The 23,635-nt window shown below is 46.9% G+C and overlaps 1 long non-coding RNA gene across 2 annotated transcripts in view; it reads right to left on the minus strand.

Moving 5' to 3' along the window:
* Positions 1-10,512: 10,512 nt before the first annotated feature.
* Positions 10,513-23,635, minus strand: part of LOC116751453 — a 28,035-nt gene continuing 14,912 nt past the window's right edge. For both annotated transcript variants that reach the window (XR_004349263.1, XR_004349264.1), the window contains exon 4: positions 10,513-10,684. This is a non-coding gene — a long non-coding RNA (uncharacterized LOC116751453). The remainder of the gene's footprint in view (positions 10,685-23,635) is intronic.

Consider the following 23,635-nt stretch of genomic DNA (forward strand, 5'->3'; position numbering starts at 1 on the left):
GGGATGGTAGAGGCAGGGGGTGCAGAAGGTGGGGGCAGGTGAGGAACTGAGCAGGCTGGCCCCCCGTGAAGCTGACCAGGCAATGTAACACACATGTAACATACAGGTAACACACATGGGGCAAGGCCATGTGCAGGGTGGCCAAGGGAAACAAACTGTGCACGGAAAAGCAAAGGAAACAACAGAATAATGACCTGGGGCTGTAATCTGGGCTCCCTCCCCATTTCAGGGCCTCCTGGCTGCACTTGCAAGGCAGGAGACCAGAAGCCTCCGACCGCCACTCCCTGGAACATCCAGGATGAGAGAGCCGCTGGGGAGAAGGGTCAACACCATCCACAACACATGGCTTTTTGGACCGGGCCTCCCCTGGAACGGTCTTTTCTAGTTTGAGGGAGACAGCAGGCTTTTGAGGAAACAAATTACAGACAGCTTGGCTGCAGCTAAGCAGTAGCAGCACAAAGTGTGAAAAGTTGCAAAAAAGATGCTCAGATTTCACTCACTTTTCTCTTCAGCCCTGCAAGTTGGAGGGCTTTCCAAGTAAGGAAGCCACAATATTACTAGAGGAAATAAAATCAAAAGGAGGAACCTTTTTAACAGTAGTTCTCAGCCCTTGAGGGGTCTCAGAAGCATAGAGGAGTGTGGATGAGGGGGGCCTGTTTAAAATGCAGATTTTCAGGCCCGCCCCCAAACATTCTGATTTCATAGATCCTGCTAAAGCCTAGGAGTCTGCATTTTAATGAGCATTTCCCCAAGTTGCTGTTAGGCTCTACTCTACCTGATAAGAAACTCTGGGGACTTCCCTGATGGCACAGTGGTTGAGAATCCGCCTGCCAATGCAGGAGACACGGGTTCGAGCCCTGGTCTGGGAAGATCCCACATGCCACAGAGCAACTAAGCCCGCGAGTCACAACTACTGAGCTCACGAGCCACAACTACTGAAGCCCGCACGCCTAGAGCCCGTGCTCCGCAACGAGAAGCCACCGCAATGAGAAGCCCGCACACTGCAACCAAGAGTAGCCCCGGCTCACCACAACTAGAGAAAGCCTGCATGCAGCAACCAAGACCCAACACAACCATAAATAAATAAATGAATAAATAAAAGAAACTGACTTACAGAGTCTTGGTGGTAGAAGGTCTGACATCTGATATTCGGGGCACACTTCTTAATTATTTCATCTTTTAAAAACATATTACAAAGGGAATTCTTTGTATTCTTTTTGCAACTTGTCTGTAAGACAAATTATTTCAAAAGTTTAAAATATACTTATTACACAAGTAATATATGCCTATAGTAAAATATCTGTAATAGCGCCACATGACATAAGGTGGAAAAGGGACACCCCCTTCACCGCTCTCACCACCACCAGCCCCAACCCACTCTCCAAACTAGCCACTGCAAACAATTTGGTATATATTAAGCAAACACGTCAGACTTTTGTTTGTGTGTTTTCATTTTTTAACTATAACTAATGCCTACAAGAATGTGATGAAAATGACACTCAAAGTTGTTAGTTGAAGTGCAAATTAATACAGCCCTCTTGAAAAGCAATTTAGCAACGTGTATCCAAAAATATAAAAATATTTTGTATACCTTAAACTTATACAATGTTATATGTCAATTATATCTCAATTTTTTTCATTAAAACTTTTTTAAAAACCCATAAAAACATTCATACTCTTGGACCTACCAATTCCATGTCTAGGAATCTCTCCAAAGAACATCACTCTCCTGGAATAGTATGTTTTCTTTTCTTTTTTTTTAAAATTTTAATTGTGGTAAGAACACAAAATGAGATCTACCCTGTTAACAAATTTTTTTTTTTTTTTTTTTTTTTTTTTTTGCGGCATGCGGGCCTCTCACTGCTGTGGCCTCTTCCGTTGCGGAGCACAGGCTCCGGACGCGCAAGCTCAGCGGCCATGGCTCACGGGCCCAACCGCTCCGCGGCATGTGGGATCCTCCCAGACCGGGGCACGAACCCACGTCCCCTGCATCGGCAGGCGGACTCTCAACCACTGCGCCACCAGGGAAGCCCTGTTAACAAATTTTTAAGCGTATAGTACTTCATAGCTAACGCTAGACAGTGTTGTACAGAACATCTCTAGAGCTTGTTCATCATGTTTGACTGAAATTTTATGCCCACTGATTAGTAACTCCCCTCTTCCTCCTGCCCCCAGCCCCTGTCAACCACTGTCCCACTCTTTGATTCTGTGAATTTGACTACTTTAGAAACCTCATGTCAAGTGGAATCATGTAGTATCTGTCTTTCTGTGGTTGGCTTATTTCATTTAGTATTATCTCCTCAAGGTTCATCCATGTTGTCACATATTGCAGAATTTCATTCCTTTTAAGGGCAAAATAGTATTCCATTTTGTGCATACACCACAGTTTCTTTATCAAGTCATCTGTCGATGTATATTTCGGTTGGTTCCACATCTTGGCTATTGTGAATGCTGCTGCTATGAACATAGGAGTACTAATATGGCTCCAAGACTCTGATTTCAATTCTTTGGGGTAATTCCCACAAGTGAGATTGCTGGATCATATGGTAATTCTATTTTGAATTTTTTGAGGAACGTCCATACTGTTTTCCATAGCAGCTCCACCATTTTGCATTCCCACCAACAGTGTCCAAGGGTTCCAATTTCTCCACATCCTTGCCAATGCTTTTCTTTTGTTTGTTTTGTTTTAAAGTGTTTATAGCTATTTATTCTTTTCCAAGGAAATCTGAACATTTCATCAGAGTAGCAATTACATTTACGAAAAAGCAAGCGATTGACAAACAGCACAAATTGGTACATGGCTTTCCTCTATCGAGTAGAATAAATGCTCCAGAGTTGACGGAAGAAATTGGCCGCGAGGAAAGAAGATTCACTTCAACTGTCCGTAGGACTCAGGTGTCAACGACTGGAGTAGCTCAGACTCATAGCACTCACAAAACAGGGCTTTAATGTTTTCCAGTATAATTTTCACCCAACTTTTTGAGGCGCTCAATGGTGTTTCGTTTTTTGATAATAGACATCCTGACAGATGTAAGGTTGTATCTCATTGTGGTTTGATGTGCATTTCCCTGATGACTGGTAATGTTGATCCTTTTTTTCACATACCAGTTGGCCATTTCTAGCCCTCTTTGGAGAAATGTCTGTTCAAGTTCTTAAACCATCTCTTAATCAGGTTATTAGTTTTTGTTTTGGGTTTTTTTTTCAGCTTCTCCCTGCAGCATGTGGGATCTTAGTTCCCTGACCAGTGATGGAACCTGTGTCGCCTGCAGTGCAAGTACAGAGTCTTAACCACTGGACCGCCAGGGAAGTCCCAGGTTATTAGCTTTTTTAACTATTGAGTTGGAAGAAGTATGCAATCATTTTAAAATGACGTCACGAAGCAATAAGAAAGATAGCAAAAAAAAGAAAACAGGATATCAACTGTTGATATGACTACTTCTGATTACCAAGGTGGTGTTTTTTTAATTTAGTTTTGTTTAGATAGATAAACAAAGGAAATAAACCTAAGTTGCTAACAGTATGTTAGGGAGGTGGTATTTGAGTGATACTTTTTTCTCTATTATTTCCTCTGTTGAGAGGCTCAGCAACTCGGATTTTGCAGACAGACAGGCCTGGGTGAGAAATTCATCTCTCATGTCCACATGTATAACTGAGGACTTTATGTAAACTCCCTGGGCCTCAGCTTCCTTATGGAAATAATTATCCCCTAAACTTGCTTTGAGAATTAAAATAAGAAAGCACATGGAAACATGGGGTACTTTATGACCTGACACAGTAAGTAGAGCTATTTTTCTATATTCTTTCTGTTGGGTCACATTTCACAAATCAATATTTAAATACGGGGGACTTTAAAATGGGGATTAAATATTTTTAAATTAATTTTTATTTGAGTATGGTTGCTTTACAATGTTGTGTTAGCCTCCCCTGCATGACAAAATGAATCAGCCTTACACATACAGATATCCCCTCCCTTTTGGACTTCCCTCCCATTTAGGTTACCACAGTGCATTAGGTAGAGTTCCCTGTGCTATACAGTATGTTCCCATCAGCTGTCTATTTTATACATAGTATCAATAGTGTATATGTGTCAATCCCAGTCTCCCAATTCCTCCCACCCCACCCCTTACCCCCTTGGTGTAAAATGGGGATTAAATTTTTGATAGCCCGCATTTTCCTCATCAGCCCCTCTCCCAGGCCCCTGCTTGGTTTAACTCTGAAAGAGATATTGTACATAGGGCTTTACAGTGACAAGGCACCAGCCCCAGTTCACTGACATCATGAATGAAGACAAGATTTACAAACTGTAAAGCACCTAAAAATGTAATGCACATGAGTCCATTTTTACAGGATGACCCTGAAGGGACAGTGATTAAACAAAGCCCAAGTACTTGGAGTGTTTACCTGAGATGCAATAATGCACTAAGTGAACTCATTAAATGCAGGGGGCGGGGGAGTGAAGATGGAGTGGGGAGGGGTTGTATGCCAAGAAAATCACCATTATTCTTCCACTGTCTGGCCCAAGGCTTCCAGGAGGAGGTGAGATTTCTGAGGGTAATGAAAAAAAGAGTATTTATCTCAAATGCCTTTCAGCCAATCAGAAGAACAATTCCTTGGACTACCTTCATCTAATTTATGGCAAGGTCTATTAGGCTTCCTTCTACGTCTTATACTTTGGAGTTAATCATTAAGGGTTACTGTGAGTCCATGTTTATAGGAAGCCTCTCCTTTCTAAGGGGCTATTGAGAAGTAGAAACCAAAGGATTATTTTATTATGATAACCTTGACGGTGGGCTCAAGCTAACTTTTTCTAAAATTCCAAAGGCACTTGTTCAAGAAAATATAAAACTGTATCTAGTTAACTATGTATAAAATAAATAAGCTACAAGGACATATTGTACAGCACAGGGAACATAGTCAATATTTTATAATAACTATAAATGGAGTATAACCTTTAAAAATTGTGAATCACTATGCAGTACACCTGAAACTAATATAATATTGTACATCAACTATACCTCAATTTAAAAAAACTTTTTAAAACTATATTCAGTTAAAAGTTAACAAAAAAAAAATCCTTTTTACTTATTATATCCCTCCCTGAAGGGAACCAACGATTGGATATGTATTCTTCCAGAACTTTTACTTTACCTTTACAAATACATGTGATGTGTTCACAAGTGCACATACACAAATTTTTTTACATAAATAAAACCACACTCTGTATCTCTGCTACTTGAATTTTTCACTTACTAATAAGTCAGAGGCATCTTTCCATATTTGAAGATGCAGGGGTTTGTGAGGTAGTTATAGACCCTGGGGCCAGCAGGCTTGAAGCCCAGCTCCCCAACTTACTAGCTGTGTGACCCTGGACAAGTTAATTAACAGCTCTATTCTCATCTATAAAAATATTCTAACAATAGTAATCAAAGGATTGCTGTGAAGATTAAATGAGTTAACATTGTAAATATTGTAAAATACATAAAGCACTTAGAATAGTGGATAGAGTAAGTCCTCTATGCGTTGGCCACTGTTGTGATTTACCCTGTTCTTCTTTAATGGACAACTGTATTCCATTATTAGGATGAACCGCAATTCATTGAGCCAGCTCCCCGCTGAGAAACACAGGTGATTTCCTACTTTTGCTGCAGTGAGCATTTGTGAACATAGGTCTTTGTGTACATGGGCAGGCACACTGTAGGGTAGGTTCCAAGGCATGGAATGACTGCATCGAAGGTCATTCTCATTTTATTTGAAAGATGGTGCCAAATTTCCCTCCAAAAGGCTGCATTACTTTACATCCCTACCAACGAATGGTGTATCTGTGCCCATCTCCAGCACTGACAGCCTGGGTCTTTGGCATTCTCACTTCTGCACTCAACCTTCCCTAAACGAAAGCTCAATCAAAACCACTAGCAATGCATTTGTCAAAGTCCCAGGGACACCTAATCCTTTTGTCTTTTCTAAAAGGAATCAGATGTTTTCTCGGCTCTGACAGAACTTCAGTTGCCTGGACACAGCCCTGGGATAAGTTGGTAAAACACAAACAGAACATTCCCCGACATCCTCCAGAGAAGCTCACGGGGGCCCACGTGAGGCTCTGCTCTCTATAATGTGTAACAAGAGCTCCATAGCAGCTGGTGTTTTCCTGGGTGGAGATCAGAGCTAGCACTTGTATATAAATATTATCCAAGGGCTGGAGAGAGAATCAAATCAGGCTGGAAGCAGAGGCTGCAACATCCCAGTTGTCTTATTCATGGGGCAGGGTTTGGGCAGGGGTGGGCGGTGTGTACCCCCATCCTTGCCCTGAGCTCCACGATAAAAGGGAAGCATCCTAGCACAGGCCCTCCCCATCAGAACAGCTTATCATAAAACAGAGGTGGAAGCTGGTGCAGGGCTTGGCTGGAAATCTATGCCAGGCGGAGGGGAAGTAGGGCAAACAGGTGGGCTCCACCTGCAGGGCCCAGACTGGAGTTTTGTTGCCTGCTCTGCACGGCTGGCCGAGTGCCCACCTGCAGCCACCTGGCTCTTTAGATCATAGCTCCTGTCAGTGACAAGGTGACTACTCACTGAGGTGGCCCTTCCGGCCTCATCTCCAAGGTTCTGCCACACAGAATGACTTCCAGCTGTGCTCAAGGACCTCTCAGAATCCAGGGGAGCTGTGAAGTAGGGGCCTCCCGGAGTCCACAGGTAGGAACATAATTACCAGTGTTGCCCCTGCTAAGCCCTGCAAACCCCAGAGCCATTCATCTTCCAGACTTGATTCTCAGGCTATTTCATGGCTCTAAACCATTCACCTTGGTTCTCCCAACTCTCCCTTGCTTCCCACCATCCCCCAGGACTCAGGGCAGGGCAGGTCAGGGAAGGGGAGAAGGCAGGCAAGTCTCTGGAACAGTGGATTCCATGGATCAGAGCAAATTCCAGGGATGTGACCCAGGGACCCTGGCTCATGTCCATAACAGAGGGAATAACTCAGATGATTATCTCAGGCTCTCAGAAGTGAGTTAAGCTTCCCCTTCCTATTCAGCTCACGTGGGAGGGTCAGCAGGAAGGAAAGGAGGCCCAGAGACCCAGGGTATGCCTTAGGTCTGACTAGAGGCAACGTATAGTACAGGAAAGGGAATTAAGCTCACTGTGCCTTGGATTCCTTTTCTCTGAGAGCCTAGGGCTCAACATGCAAACATCCTGCATTTCATTAAATCCACAAAACAGATGTTTGGGTGTGGACATGTGTCCTGGACACTGTGGACACGGCAACAAACAGACCGGTGCCTGCCCTCATGGAGTTCACGTTCCCAGAGAGCTAAATACTAGGAAGAGTGTCATGCTTACTCCTGAGGAAGCAGGTTCCTGGAGGGAATCAGTAAGCCGGGATCACACAGCTCCCAAGCGGGCTGCACGGCTCTCTCTCAGACGACACTGCTCTTAACCAGAACACGGTAACAACTAACCAGGTGCTCGGCGGAGCTCAAAGACCTGAAGCTTCAGAGCCCTTGCTTATAACAGCCCCTTCCAAGGTCTCGGGAGGGGGCCTGCAAAGAAACGTGTTCACGTGATCTTGGGTTTCTCTAAGCTTTGCCAAAGTCAAGTCTTGACCATGATGGGAAAGAGCGCTCGCTGTCTCTCCTCACTCCAGTTTCCCTCTGTCACTCCTGCCCTCGTGCTGGGTAATGTTCCAGCGGCTTTGGGCATTCAGGGACTCCCAACGCAGGAGTCAAAGCCGGGAGGCGGACACTGAGTTTTGAGTTTAGTGGGCTACGTTTATGTGGTGCGCCATCACCTCCACATGTGCTGAATTACTGCTAACGTCCAGTGGAGGCCCAGCTCCCAGGAGTCCGCCTGCACCCAGGGCCTACCAGCCACTTCCTGACGCCACATCAGTGGTGGAATCACCACATGAACGTGTTCAACAGAGCCCAACATGGACGTGTGTGGTAGGGAAGAAGGAGGAAAGTTTAAAATGTATAGCATCAGACGCCAGCCTATGAGAAATGCTAACAATTCATAGACCTGTAAAATCCCAAGGAGAGGATTCGGTTCCCCCAGTTGAGGGAAGTTCTCTTCTGTCAGAAACATCCTCCATGCAGTCAGTTATAACATACCAGAGCTTCTTTTTCATTTTTGATGAGAATTGTACAAAATAGAATTTACCAAAATTCCTCTGTTTATGAGACACAAACAGGTAGTAATGCTACAAACAGTGAGTGTATCTGTATGATTTACTCATTTTCCACATCTAAACTGTCAACAACACCACCTATGTTCACAGCAGCACTATTCACGATAGCTAAGACATGGAAGCAACCTAAGTGTCCATCAACAGAGGAATGGCTAAAGAAGACGTGATACATATATACAATGGAATACTACTCAGCCACAAAAAAAGAATGAAATATTGCCATCCACAGCAACGGGGATGGACCTTTGAGATTATCATAATAAGTGAAGTAAGTCAGGCAGAGAAAGACAAATATCATATGATATCAATTATATGTGGAATCTAAAAAAAATTATACAGATGAACTTATTTACAAAGCAAATAAACTTATGGTTACCAAAGTGGGAAGGCGGGGAGGGAAGGGATAAATTAGGAGTTTGGGATTAACACATACACTCTACTATATATGAAGTAGATAAACAAGGACCTGCTGTATAGCACAGGGAACTATACTCACTATCTTATAATAACCAATAATGGAAAAGAATCTGAAAGAGAATAGATATATATAGATATAACTGAATTTCTTTGTTGTTCACCTGAAACTAATACAACATTGTAAGTCAGCTATACTTCCATAAAAATTTTAAAAATAAAATAAATTGTCAATAATAAAAAGCGAAGTTTGATCAACCAGGCCAGAGAAAAGGCTGAATTATCTTTTATTCTCTCTTCAGAAAATTATTTTAGAAAATTGTTATCAAACGAAGAAGTGATCACAATGACTATGAGGCCAGAAAATGTAGGAATGAAAAGTATAATAGAGGCGTGTCAGGCAGTTAATTAACAAAAATGTTCTGTTATTTATTCTTATGGATTTTATAGTGCTGGAGGTATTGGATGGCTTTTTTTTTTTTTTTTTTTTTGCGGTGCGTGGGCCTCTCACTGTTGTGGCCTCTCCCGTTGCGGAGCACAGGCTCCGGACGCGCAGGCTCAACGGCCATGGCTCACGGGCCCAGCCGCTCCGTGGCAGGTGGGATCTTCCCGGACCAGGGCACGAACCCAAGTCCCCTGCGTCGGCAGGCCGACTCTCAACCACTGCACCACCAGGGAAGCCCTTGATGGCTTTTAAAATATGTAAACTGTTGGAGCTCTTTTCTCACTCTAAATAAATATTCTTAATATTGGATTCATAATTTTGTATTATTTCTCTTAAAGACAGCTCTCAAATTGTACAAGCTTCGAGCCCCTATAAAATCTTGATCCTCCCCTGCAGCCACCATCTCCTGAGCAGTTCTGATGTGCCAGGAACGCTGATAAATCCCTCTACACAGATTATCTAATTTAATCCTCGATCAATGCACTGAGGTAAACTAAGGCTTGGAGCATTTATTCTACACAATACAGCTTTTTCTGCAGGGTTGAAGGAAGGATTCAAAATCACACAGCACAGGGAGCAGCGGCCCTACACAGAATAGGAACTATTACAACAAATTGCTGTGTTTCCTCCCTGAGCCCAAGTTTCCTCTATTTAAGGTTGAAGGGGTAAAAAGAGATTTAAATCTTTGTACATCCACAGAGGACATCAGTAAAGACACACAGAGTATTGGTAAGAGTGACTGCCTCTGTGGAGGGCAACTGGGGGTGGGAAGGAGACACACCTCACTTGTACCTTCACTTTTTTTTTTTGGCTGCGTTGGGTCTTCGTTGCTGCGCGCGGGCTTTCTCTAGTTGCAGCGAGCGGGGGGCGGCTACTCTTCGTTGCGGTGCGCGGGCTTCTCCTTGCGGTGGCTTCTCTTGTGGCAGAGCACGGGCTCTAGGCGCATGGGCTTCAGTAACTGCAGCACAGAGGCTCAGTAGTTGTGGCTCGCGGGCTCTAGAGCACAGGCTCAGTAGTTGTGGCGCACGGGCTTAGCTGCTTCGTGGCACGTGGGATCTTCCCGGACCAGGGATCGAACCCGTGTCCCCTGCATTGGCAGGTGGATTCTTAACCACTGTGCCATTAGGGAAGCCCCGTACCTTCACATTTTTTAACAAGTTAATGAGAAGTACTTGGTAACAGTGCCTGGCCCGTGGTAAGTGCTCAATAAACGTTACCTTTTGCTGTTAGCTCTTGTTATTGTTGATTACATACATAAATTAATTTTTTAAAATAGAGAGGTAGGTCCTGCTGTCTAAAGTCCCTTCCAACTGGATTTGGTGCCTGTTTTACATAACAGTTCCCAGCACTCACCTGTGCCAGCGGCTCTAATGCAATATTGCATTTAAATACTCCCTGCATCTCTAAGTACTGTTCTCATTCCCATTTGGCAAATTTGGAAACAGAGGCACAGAGAGGTTAAATAACATACCCCAGGTCACACAGCCAACGTGGCAGAGGCTAGGATGAACACGCAGGCTGGGTGCCTCTAAAATATGGACTCACTGGACCCCCTCCTGGTATGTTACGTGGGGACCCCAGCATTTTTTCATTCTTCTTCTGTGCCGCTCCAACAAGCTTCATGTACAGCAGGACAGCTTCTGGGGGGCCTAGAGTATAGGACAGGAAAGTGCTGTCACTGCAGATGTGAAGGTAGCAAGAAAGCCCTACAGGGCTTATTAACCAGCTAGAGATTAAAAGGGAAGGGAGGCAAGAAGGAAAGAGGAGGGAAAGAAACATGAGTGAAGTATCAACTCCTGTGTCCGACAGAGTCAGCCATTTCTCACCTATCCACCCAACTCTGCAAGGGAGTCCGTGTTATCCTGATGCCCACTTCTGAGCGGAGCAGGTGGGCTGTGAGAGTTCTCGAAGCTCCTAGGTGTTGGGACCTGGAAAACCTAGGCCCCGGGGCTCACAGCTCTCTGACAGCAAAGGGCATCCCTGCAGGCTTTCCTCAGCGTGTACAGCCCAAAGCAAATATTTCTACACTGCACAGTTCAGCTCAGCAGGCCTCAGTGGCCTCTGTCCTGCTAGGGAAGCTCTGGGGGAAGCTCTGGGGATGGGAGGTCTCCTGAGTCGGCCTGCCAAAGCAGGGACACTTCCCCACAGGGAGAGAGAGGTGGGTGAGCCCTGAGTTCTGTTGCACGTACAGATATGGACCCAGGAGCCTAGAGGCATCCTTGGGGATAAATCTGTCTTAGACCCTCCACTCAATTCAGGAGCGCTGAGCATGGACCCTTCAAGCACTTGGCACCTCGGCCTCCGAGTGACCTGTAAGGGCTTCACGGGCCCTGTACCTAGGAATGAGGTGGTCTATGTAAGTATCTCGGACCGCTGAGCACTTAACAGCAACAGGCACCTACCTAATAAATGTCTCGTCTCATCGTAGCTATGTGACCTTGAGCAAGTCACTTGCCCTCTTTGATTCACTGTTTCCTTATCCCTAAAACGAAGATTACAAAGTAATAAATGTTTCTCTGCAATAAAGGATGACCCTCCAACACACGCTAGATTGAAGGTACTTTGAAGAGAGGGAACAGTCTAACTCCCCTTGGCATTTCCTTTGAGGTACCTTCCTGACAGGGTGTCTTACTCCAAAGAAGAGGCTCAGCACAGACTTGCCCATTTCAAGGCAGAATTCGGTAGTGCCAAACAGTATGTGTTATGGGCTATTCAGACCTGGATTCAAATCTTGCTCTGCCGCTCACTTCCCCTTAGAAACCTTTCAGAATTTGGTCATCACTCATAACTAAACCTCCAGGGTCCCAGGTCGTAAAACTCTAGAGGGAGCTATTCTTAAACTGTGTTCATGGAGCGAGGCACACAGGATCCCCGACTGTCTGAAAGGTGAGTTGTCAGGATGCAAGGCCACGGTGAGTACAAAATGGGCTAGCACAGGTTGGCTCAGAGTGAGTGCAGAGAAACACAGTCTAGAGAAGGTCTGAATTAAAAGAAGATGCTAAATTCACGAAACAGCATACCAGGTCCACAATACACTATTTGAAAGGTTAAAGAATTTTGCTAATATGCAAAGATATACCGCCAATTTGTATTTTCAGGAACTCACTCCTTTTTCTGGTTGTTCCAGGGAAGCTTTTATGAACCTTGTTTTTTTGTGTTTTTTTTTCCCCATTGTGAATGTGGAAATGGTTCCATTAGCAAAGGCATATGAATTTTTAACACCCCGCCCCAAAATGGTCTATTCATATAAATGAATCTTAATCTTCATTTTATATTGATAAGCTGCAGAGCTGACATAAACTTTTTTTTTTTCATTTAAATCTGGCTTGTCATTCTATAAACTTGATGCTGTTTGCAAAAGCCCCTATAAAGGACTCCAGTCTTTCTCCTGTGAAAGAAAAATGTGCAGTGACCACGGCTTGGACTCGAAAAAGATGTTTATAGTACTGCTCCAGGCAGAGGCTGAGAGGCTTCTTTAAATCTTAAAGATTTAAAGGAGGAAATTGAGCTACCATCTCCACCCTGGGCCAACAAGACAAAAACCCGCCTCTACCTGGAAGTTTATAGGAAACAAGTTCTGATTTTCTCTGCTAACCACTGGGCCCTTCTTTAGAAACAGCTTATCCACATGGGGCTAGCCCTTCTGTAACATCTGTATCTTTTTTTTTTTTTTTTTTTGGCCACGCCATGTGACTTGTGGGATCTTAGTTCCCCAGCCAGGGATTGAAGCCTGGCCCTTGGCCGTGAGAGTGTGGAGTCCTAACCACTGGACCGCCAGGGAATTCCCACGTAAGGTCTGTATCTAATCTGCATTTGTACATCTAAGGTTTACCTGGGAAACATCCCCATGTATCAGGAAGAAAAGAGGCCTGGATGAGATGACCAGAGGAGGAGAAACAAACGCTAGGTCAACGGAGGAGAAGGGCACCAGGAGTCCGAACGCCAATGCTCTATTCTTCAGCTCGCCACTTCAGACCTATGCTTTGGCAAGTCGCCTGCCATCCCCGAGATCAGATTCCTTGTCAGTAAAATGGAGCTTAAAAACTCCTCTCCTGTCTACCTCAAGAGGATGAGTCCTTCCCTACCTCCCTCACTAGAGCTGAGAACTGCTGCCATCATGACCCAGCCCCACACCAATTCACATGGCTGAAATAATGACCAGGTAGTGCAGAGTGGCCAACTCAAGTTCCTAATGTAAAAATGAGCGAGGGGGTGTGCATTCCGTGTGTTCCTCTCAGCGGCAGTGTGCTCCTGCTTCCAACAGCCCAAACTTTCCCCCTTCCCATGCTGTGTCCCTTTACTGCCACCACTGCTCAGCAGCCCTTAGCCAATGACCTTGCCCACAAACGCCCAAAAGGAGAAAATGGTTACACAATGATGGTTCAGGGAATCTTACGTTCCCATTTTAAACAGTAATTAGGAAGGCTATAGAGGCACACGGGGGAAAGGTCTATACTATAATGCTGAATGAAAAACACAGTCACAGAAATCATACCTATCGCATAGTCTGCAGGCTTTGGATGGAATCAGAAGTGGGTTTGAATCCCAGTTTTGCCAATCATGACGACATGACCTCTCAGAGCCTCGGTCCCTTCATCAAAGGAATAGGGATGATAATTCCTTCCTTCTAGAGTTATTGCGAGATTTGGTGGAATGTACGTAAGAGGTTTAGCACAATCCAGGCTCCTGCTGAGAGACTTCACATTATGTGCATATGTGGGAGGATAAAGATGAGAACAGATGCCAGGCAAAAGGTCAGGGTCCATTAAAGAGCAGAAGACACATGGTGTTTTGGGGTTTTTTTTCCCACTTAAGATTGCTATATCTTAACAAAATACACAAACATCAATAGGATTAGACTCTTTTGGACTAGATTAATACAATTAAATAAGATTCTTCTGACCAAAACCCCTGCCCTTCTCACTCACGCTAGGGGGTACTATTCCTAAGAGGTCTGCTCTTGGGACAATTTCTATGAAAGAGAAAAACCTGGAGCCTCTGGAGCTTTCCCACCCCAAGCCCATGCAACACTTCAGCTCAACTGGAATGGGCTGGAATCAGCTTTCTTAAGGAAATCTACATCGAAGGGGGACAGGGAGTGGTGAGGAAGTAAGGCTGGAGGATGAAGGGCAGATTCATAAAAAAAAAAACTCTTAAGAGCTTTCCACCTTGGTTGCAGAACCCTTAGGCACCCTCAGCAAACCACAAGGCTGCCCAGTAGGGTGTCACCACCCTCGAAAGGTGGTGGGTTCGCACTGCCTGGGTTTGGGAACCAGGCTCCAGCAGGACGGTTCGCAGCAGACAGAGGGTATTCACCCAGAGGCAGATGACTGGGATGGGGCTTGATTCGTCTGTAGACAGTTATCAGTGGTGATGGGCTCATTATTTTCATTCTATGGAGCCAACAGACACAGGACGAATAATAGGTCTGAGGCGGAGAAGCAAAGGTTAAGGTGAGGGGGAGAGAGGTAACTGAGGGGGAACCCTCCCAGGCAGGCCCGCCATGCCCTCTGAATCACGATGCCAGTGAGGGTGAGCAAGGACCAGAGGACATGGGATGCTTGTCTGTTCCTGCTCTGCTGGAACAGAAACCCAGCAGAAACTCCTTGAGGGCCAAGATCTCATCTACTGTGTGACTGACGCTAAGTGCCCCAGGTGGAAAGAGCTTCATTAAGACCTCATCTAAATGGCTCAGCATCAGGAGGGATGCAGTAACCTGGGGGCCCTCTCACCCTCACTCCTTTACCCAGCGCGGCCCCATTTTCCTCTCCAGTGATAACAGCTCACATTACTAAGGGCATCCTCCTGCCAGGCGCTGTGCTAAACCCTTGGCACTCACCATGGCATGTCACTTTGCCAACAACCTGGGAGTTAAGGACCGTTACTATTCCATCTTACAAATGAGGAAATGAAGCTTGGAGAAGGTTCTAGGACTTTCCCAAGCTGGTAAGTGGCAGAACCACCAAACTCAGATCCCAAGCTCTCAACCACTGCACCCTCTCCCTCTTTTCATCTCCTTTCTTTCTCCACTGTTTATGCCAAAGGCTTCTAAGACCATCTCCCTCACAAGTCAGATCCCATAGCTTCTGGGGATTTGGGACTACGCAGGAGGCAGACCTCCAAAGAATAAGGCCCCCCCCCCCGGGCGGTGGAGGGTTACTGTTTCTGAGATTTCTCAAGAACAGGAAACTTCCTGGACTGCCTGCAATAAATCCAAGCCTTCCTTCCTTTGTGATTTCACCCCGGAGCAACACTCCAGGATGACTCATCTCGGGGCCAGCAGGAGATCTCCTCTGGAGACTGGAGGTGACCTTGGCCGGGCACTCACATCCTGTGCCTGTTTTCCCATTTGTTTAATGGGCAGCCCCGGCCTCCCTGCCAGGCTTGTTATTGGAATATTGGGGTGAACACAAAGCATGCGGAAAATCAATTTAAAAAGAGAATGCAAAATACCGACAATCGTCCAACTTCCTACTACATCCCATATACCAAACCCCTATCTAAATCCCCTCCAATCTGAATCCTAGCTTCCAGAGTTCACCCGTACTCCTGCCTTCTCCCTGTGTACGAGCAAACTGATTCCTAGAAGAAAGGAAAGGTGACACGGATAATAATCCCTTTATTTCCAAATGTAATTAGCCACTACTTCAGTTCCCCATCACCCTTATAAGCACACACAAGACTAAGAACAACTAACAGTCACAGACCCCTAATTAAGTATGTATTTTATATATATTTTTCCTCACTTAATCCCATTAGGAGTGTCTATGACTAGCCCCACTTTACAGATGAGAAATAAGGTTCAGACCAGTTGATCACACAGCTAGTAGACGTCAAAGCCCAGGTCCCAGATCAGATCTGTCGGTCTCCACCACACTACCCTGCCTTCACTTACTTCCTTTTAAAATTCTAAGCCAGGGGGCTCTCTCACCACCTGCCCCACTTTGTTTTTCTCCATAGTTCTTAGGCTCTTTAGTAATGAACTTACTGCCCTGCCCCTCCCCCATTCGGGTAGACTGTAAATCCACGTGGGCAGGGACTTTTTTGCATGTCTTGCCGCTGCTGGGTCCTCTCAGTGCCTGGAACAACGCCTGATACATAGTAGGTACTCAATAAATATTTATTAAAGAAATGAATTTGGCCAAAAATCCTCATGAGCTATTTTTGTCTGTCCTTTCTACTCTACTGTAGGATTTGGCAGTGTTTTGTTCACCTCAGTCCCCGGCTACCTCTCATCCCTCTCGGAGTCTAGAACAATTTTTTGTTGTTGTTTGCTGTACGCAGGCCTCTCACTGTTGTGGCCTGTCCCGTTGTGGAGCACAGGCTCAGGACGCGCAGGCTCAGCGGCCATGGCTCACGGGCCCAGCCGCTCCGCATGTGGGATCTTCCCGGACCGGGGCACAAACCCGTGTTCCCTGCATTGGCAGGCGGACTCAACCACTGCGCCACCAGGGAAGCCCTAGAACGGTATTTTGAACATAGTAAAATATTCCATAAATATTTTGGGGCAGGACTGAACTCTTTCGATGTGGTTTTGGAAAGTGCGCTGGCAGGGGTCTGCTGTCTGGGGAATTCACTGTCTCTGCTGCCCACAACAAAGAGGGTGCTCGGGTGGGAAACTGAGGAGAGCTGGGAGACACGTGGAGCTTCCTCTCTGTGGCCCTGGGTCCAGCCCTCCTCGTCCTGCTCCACGAGACCAGTGGACAGGCAGGCTCACAGCCTGATGCACAGGTCCCGTCCCTGGCTGTCATGTGCTGTGTTTCTGACTCATCTTCCCTGGGCTCTGGGAAAGCGTTCTGCGTGCAGCTTCACAAACTCTGCCGAGCAGCCGGCTGTGCAGGCATTGGAAATGATACGGGGAAGAAGAAGGTTCTAATTAAGCAGAGTAGGTGACAGTGTCAGAAAGAAAAAGCAAGCGAGTGGCAATTTGGATATCTGCCTGCAAATAAGAGAGATGACTGCTATCTTCTCCTCTGGCTCCTGTTTGCCCTATAAATCTCAGTTCACTAATCCAAGTGTTTTCATTATCGCTGTATCATACAACATGCTGTGTGGGACCCATCATGGGGAAATTAAAACCAAGGAGGGGGGCAGAGGGATTCAGGCTACCTGTTCTCCCATTTCTCTTGTTTACACTATCTGAAGGTGTTTTTCACTCGGCCATAAACACAACACGGGGTTTTCCAGCATCAAACAGATTACCTTCTTCCACTCATAAAAAGGAACTTCGGGCCCTGAGCTCTCCCCCTCAAAACCACGCAACTCAGGGGCCAGGAGTCACCTTGGCCACTGTTGACACTTACTCCCCAAGAAATCATAAGAACCAGGTCACGGGGAGTTCCCTGGCGGTCCAGTGGTTAGGACTCTGCGCTTATGGCCCCGGTTCAGTCCCTTGTCCAGGAATTAAGATCCCACAAGCCGTGCAGCGTGGCAAAAACAAAACAAAACAAAAAACACGTCATGAATTAAACACCAGCTCCATAAGGAGAGTCCCCGAGTGGGAAGCAACATGATGGTTAAGATAAGCATTTGAATTTCACCTCCACTACCTACTAGCTGCGTGGCCTTGGGCAAATCACTTAACCTCTCTGAAACTCGGCTTCTTCAAATAAAATACATCGATAACAGGATTAAATGTATGACATAAAGCACTTAGCACAGTACCTAACACACTCTAAGTGCTATGCAACCTGCTCCCATCTATGGCCCTCAGTGCTGCCATTCCAACTGCTAAAGCAAACTTCCAGAAAGCTGCGTGGCTCAGTCCTTCCCCTCCATCTCAAAGCTCAAATGTCACCTTATCAGGGAGCCTTCCCTTACCACCTTAAATAAAATAAAATACTACTCCCCTCTCTCATACACACACCCTGCATCCCCCCTTCATTTGAGTCCATAGCACAAAACACTACCTGACATATTACACAAACACACACACACACACACAGTTTGAACAACATGGGTTTGAACTGTGCAGGTCCGTTTATATGCGAATATTTTCAGTAAATATAGCACCTGTATTTTCGTTTTACAGATGTTTAAATTAAGTGTGGGGAAAAGTTTGTGTTCTATTAGAGATCACAATATATGGAATTCAAAGAACATGTTGAGCCTTTGAGTCCTGATTCTATCCAAACTCTTTCAGCTTCCTGCCCTTGGATGAGTCATTTATCGAATCCTTTGTTTTTGAGGCAGAGATAGTAGTACGTGGATTTTCAACTGAGCGGGGGTCAGAGAACCTAACCCCTGGGTAAAGGGTCAAACATATATATATTTTTTTAATTTACATATATAAATAAATATATATATATTTTTTGTTTCCTCCACCTAAAAGATAAACTCCAAGAAGGCAGAGCTTTTGTTTTGTTGACTGCTGTATATCCAGCACCTACAACAGAGGCGCCTGGTATAGAGTGGGTATTTAATAAATATTAGCTGAATGAATAAACAGAAGCTATTTTTCTGATGACGATGACTAAAAGGGCCATGAGAGACCACAGAGGCCAGAGTTCTTCACAGGCTAGGAAACTAAAGCCGAGAGACATTAGATGTCCTGCCTCTGGTTCCTGCTTGCCTAGAACTGCATGGCTGTGGAGGATGGGGACCCTGACTCCTGGTGTCTTGCCCTGCCTCAAGGCAGCCGGCTCAGACCAACAACTCAGCATATTGGTACCCAGTGCTCCTCATCTGAGGACTGGAAACAATTAAGCAGATGGCTCTCCCTCCCAAGTGCTCCGGACCCGGATGCCTCAGTGACTGGCAATCTATAAAAGCAAAAAGGACAGGTGGAGATACCGCAGCCACTCTGGAAATCCATCAACAAATGTGCTCAGTGCTGAGGAACTGCAGACAGCTGCAGCACAAAGGAGCCAAAGGCCACTGCACTCCTCTCTCAAAATTCACCAGCATCGAGGACCCTCTTGGCTTTCCGCACCGACTGAAAGAAAGCACTGCAGCACTGTTTCTGGGGTGCCTGGATGGCTCCCTCTTACACATACACGGGCACCCTGTGGGGAAGGATGGAAATCCCCACTCCACCCTTCCTAGGGGCACAGCCTCCCTGGAAACCAACTTTTCATCTCTTAGGATCCTTCTTAGGATCAAATGAGAAAGCCCAGATACAGCACATGGCACAGTGCAGGGCACACGGCAGGCATGCGATGCCAGTGACTGTTCTACAGGACGCTGGTGCTAGCCCGAGGCAAACACAACCCCTCCCCACCCGCATCCACCTCACCAGCTCTGACCTTAGAATCCAGGGTCTTGAAATGAAGAGGCTATTTCGCTTTAGGAATACAGCACCAGGTCCATCTTTTTCAAGGATCCTATTTTCCCATTCCAGTAGAGTGGAAAGAACTTAGACTCCACACCAGGTGCCCCTCTTCCTCCAAGCCACTCAGGACCTCTTACAGCCCCAGAAGGGAAGATTCCAGCCTGAGGGTATCAGCCGCTCAGGTTCTTTTTTCCCAGCAAGTGGGATCTGGCCCAGAGCTCCCTGGAGGGTGGGGTGACAAAACACCCAACGAAAATTCCCTGCGTCCTTTTACTACCAGTCCCCCTAACCAAATAATCAGATTTAAAGTACCAAAGAGGGACACCACCAGTAACCAGAAAGTGGTGACTGAATGAGTCCCATCGCCCGCACCTTACTCTGTGTGAGCTGGTCAGGTTCCTCACCTCTCTGAACCTCAATTTCCTGATCTGTATAAACAGAATAGCAATGCCAACCTCATGAGACTATTGTAAGGACGGAATGAGAGAACGCACTAACCACCGCACATTAGCTGGTGCTTTGAACATTCAAGCCAAGAAGCCCAATGCAGCCAGTGCCGGAGTCACAAGCGTTAATTGCTCCCGAAGAACACTGCACAGCAAAGGCAGCCCTTCCCTAGACCACAGACCAGACGACCACTCCACCACGGGCCGCAGGTTGGGAGCAAACTTGAACTCCACCAGAGGCTTGTAGAAATCTTACCAAGCAATGAGGGGGGCGGGACAGGTAACGGCGCTGAAAGTCACGGGTGTAACTGAGGCCCAAGCAGCTCCTGAAACGGGTGTCCGGCTGTAAATGGTGGGATGCGCCTCATGAAATAACCTGGTCTGATGTTAACTGTTACATTGGACTTCCCACTGGAAACTGCTTTGATGGCTTGGGACTTCTGGGATGTTCCAGTGGCTGTGTGGCTGCGGGGTTACAAACATAAGCTTGGGGTGTCTCAAACCTAGGTAGGGGTGTCTCAAACCCAGGGGATTCCAGGAGCTGGTGACTTTCAGCTATCACTTAACTTCCCCGGGCCTTAGTTCCTCCCCGCCTCCCGACCCTGGGGAGCTAATGACCACTGCCTGTGTAAGGAGTCGCGAGGCTCAACGGGGCGGAGGAGCGCTCAGGCCCTTCCTGGGCAGGGCCCGGGGCGACAGCGCGGGTCTCCTCCGTTCAAGAAGGAAAATGCGGAGGAAGGAAGGGCGGCGCGCGCGGCTGCACACGAGCTGAGGCCCTTTCTCTGCGGCAGCTGCTGAAAAAATAATCAGAAGAAAGCAACTGGAACGCGAGCGGGGGGCGCGGGGGGGCGGGGGCTCCTCCCGCAGGCGCCCCGGAGCCGGCCCGGGCCTGTGGCCTGGCCTGGGAGGCCGGGAGGCCGGGGCGCGGGTGCCCCGCTGGAGCGCCGAGGCCCCGCTGCGCGCGGCCGGGCGGGGGCGGCGGAGGCGGAAGCGGGGGCGGCCGGAGCGCGGTGGGGATGTTTAAAGGAAATTTACAATCATTTCCTCTCTGTGGTTTGGTGACAAATCAACAACATCCTGTTCTTTTGTGAGGCTCCGGGCGCCTGCGAGGCGGGGGCAGCGCTCGGGCTCTTAAAGGGACACACACTGGCCCCCCCCTCCCTCCCACCCACCGCTCCCCTGCGGCTCCAAAAAAAAAAAAAAAAAAAATTACAGCCTCCCCAAGGCGCCACCTCCCGGGGCGCGCGCTCGGCCGGAATGCGGGGGCTGCTGCCCGAGCAGCCCCCGGGCCACATACCCTCCCCCGCGGCGGCGGCTTTCTCCTCCCTCCCACGCCATCTCGGGACTGTAGGAGAAGTTTGCAGCTGCGCACCCCTCTGATAGATGTCGCAGCCCGGGGACACCCGCCGAGGCGACACAGAGGGGGCGGAGGGGCGCCCGCCCGACGGTTCCCCTCTTCCCCTCCAACCCTGGGGCAGCGCCGCCGCTGCTTCAGACCTCCACCTCCTCCAATCTCCTGGCCTCGAATTTTTCCACCCCTAAACTCTGGATTTATGGTTAAAATGTCGACGTACACACACGAGGTTTATAAAACGCCAAAGCACAGAGAGGCTTCCCAAGCTGTAGGAGTAATGAGAATCAGATGGCTAGGACTAGAAAAATAAAATATACTCAACTGCCCTCCTGGGACTTCTTTCGTTCAGTCATTTAATGAGTATTTTTCACTAAGCGCTGGTCACCATTCTAGGCTCTGTTCAGCAGGAACAAGATAGAATCAGCCCCTGCCCCCAGGGGGCTTAGATTTTTGAATGAATGAATGAACGAACGAACAAGTGACTGAACAGGATTATTTCACACGCTCTAAGTGCTATGATTAAAGGGTCATATTCTTGAACAGCAGCTTTTAATCCAGAGAACTCTTTGAGCAGGTGACCATCAGACTGGGACCAGAGGGTGAAAAAGCACCATTCCTGGGAAGAATTAGTTGAGGGATCCATACAGTATTCTCAGGAAAGAGACTGAAAGTTGGCACAGCACCTGAAGGGCACCCAGAGGACAGGTTTCCTGCATAAGGACAAGTCTTGGAGGTTGGCATCCAGGATAAGAGAGGCCTGGGTCCTTCTGGTCGGGGCTCTATAACCAGGGCAAGTCCTTCCCCACTCTAGGCCTCACCGTTTCCTCATCTGGAAAATGAAATCACTGGACTAGACTCAGTAGTTCTCAACCATGGTACAAATTAGAATTCCCCAGGGAGATTTTCAAAAACACTGACCCCTCTCCCTGATCCCACCTCAGACCAGCCTGGGCACTGGCTTTTTTCTTAAAGCTCCCCAGGTAAATTTAGTGTGCAGCCAGGGTTAGGAACCAGTGATCTAGATGATCTCTAAAGTCTGGGTTTAAAGCACAATGAGAACTATTCGGACTCAGGGTATAATCATTCCCATCATTGAGTGCTTAGGATCTATTACATAATACACCAAATATGCTATGTATATATCAATGTTTAATTTAAGTTACCAAAAAAAAAAAAGCCGTACCAAATTAGATATCCCCATTCCACAGGTGAGGAAACTGAGATACAGGTAAATATGAAATTTGATCAAGAGCACATAGCTAATAAGTGGTCTCACCTGAATCCTTGAAGCTAGCGTGCCTTTCCAGGGAAAAGGAGCAGCACATTTCTAACTAATGGAGTTGTTAATCACACAAAGTATCTACCAAGAGAAGAACTTTAATCAAGGGGCTGCTCATCCATCTTGGACAGAGGCAGGAGACTGGCCTGGATGATCTCTGGTCATCCTGACAGCCCCAAGGTGTGCATGCCCAGAGTGGGGGGGTCCCAAATGATACAGTGTGATAGTCTAAGAAGACAGTCTTTTATGTTTCTCTGAAATGATCCTCTTGATCCTTTCAAAGGTGATTCCCATAAAACGTGCAGCTTTGTCTCAGCCAGACAGAAGAACCATTTGGCAGGGCGAGGAAGAGAGAAGAACTTCCTGTGTACCCCAGCAAGGCGAGGATAGACTACACTCATCCTACAGTCTCCCATATGGGGCCCACCACTGCCCCTTTCACCTCTTGACCACCTTCCCATCGGTGCAGTTTCCTGAGGCAGAAGCCAGATGAGGGCATGGTAGGTGGGAGCTGAGACAGGTTTCCAGGAGAGTAAAAGATCTGTTAGAGTGGAGATTAGAAAAAATAAGGAAGTTGATCCATTCTTACAGTGGAATACTGTGCTGCTGTGAAAAAGGAGAAGAGAGCCGTATGGGTAGACTAGAAATATGCCTGTGACGCACGAGGCACAGAATAGGATCTTCTCACTGATTATTATGTAAACACCACACAGAGGAAACCAGCGGAACCTTCTGGAAGAACAGACATCAAACTGTCATTAGTGGTGCCAGGGCAGATGCATGGCGGGGTGGGGGGCGGGGTCAGGGGAGGGCAGTGGGGGAGTGTGTCCTATTAATGGTATACTTCTACTTTCTCTGTATTAATCTCCACGTTATTTAAATTGTTGACAACAATCATGTATTAATTTTTCAAAGATAAAGATACTTCTATTTATATATAATAAAGATAAATATTAAAGGGGGAGCGTAAAAGCCCACCCTGGGCCTTGGGAATTCCATCCGGGGTACACCCCCAGCAATGCCATCTTTGCAGAGCTTTCCAGCTGGTGTTAATGATCCCATTGCTCTTCCACAGTTGCTTTGTCCTCAGTGTGTCATGTCAGTAGCCGTCTCTCACCTGGTCAGCTGCCTCCCCTCCAGTCGGGGGGGGTCCCACAGCATTTCTGGGTTACAGAAGATGGATTTGAGAGCTGCCAGCTCCAAGTGATATAAGAGATGACAAAGCTCATTTGAGAGGGAAAAATTACCACA

The sequence above is a fragment of the Phocoena sinus genome, chromosome 3 (genome assembly GCF_008692025.1).
Source record: "Phocoena sinus isolate mPhoSin1 chromosome 3, mPhoSin1.pri, whole genome shotgun sequence".
In the NCBI taxonomy this organism is placed as follows: Eukaryota; Metazoa; Chordata; class Mammalia; order Artiodactyla; family Phocoenidae; genus Phocoena; species Phocoena sinus.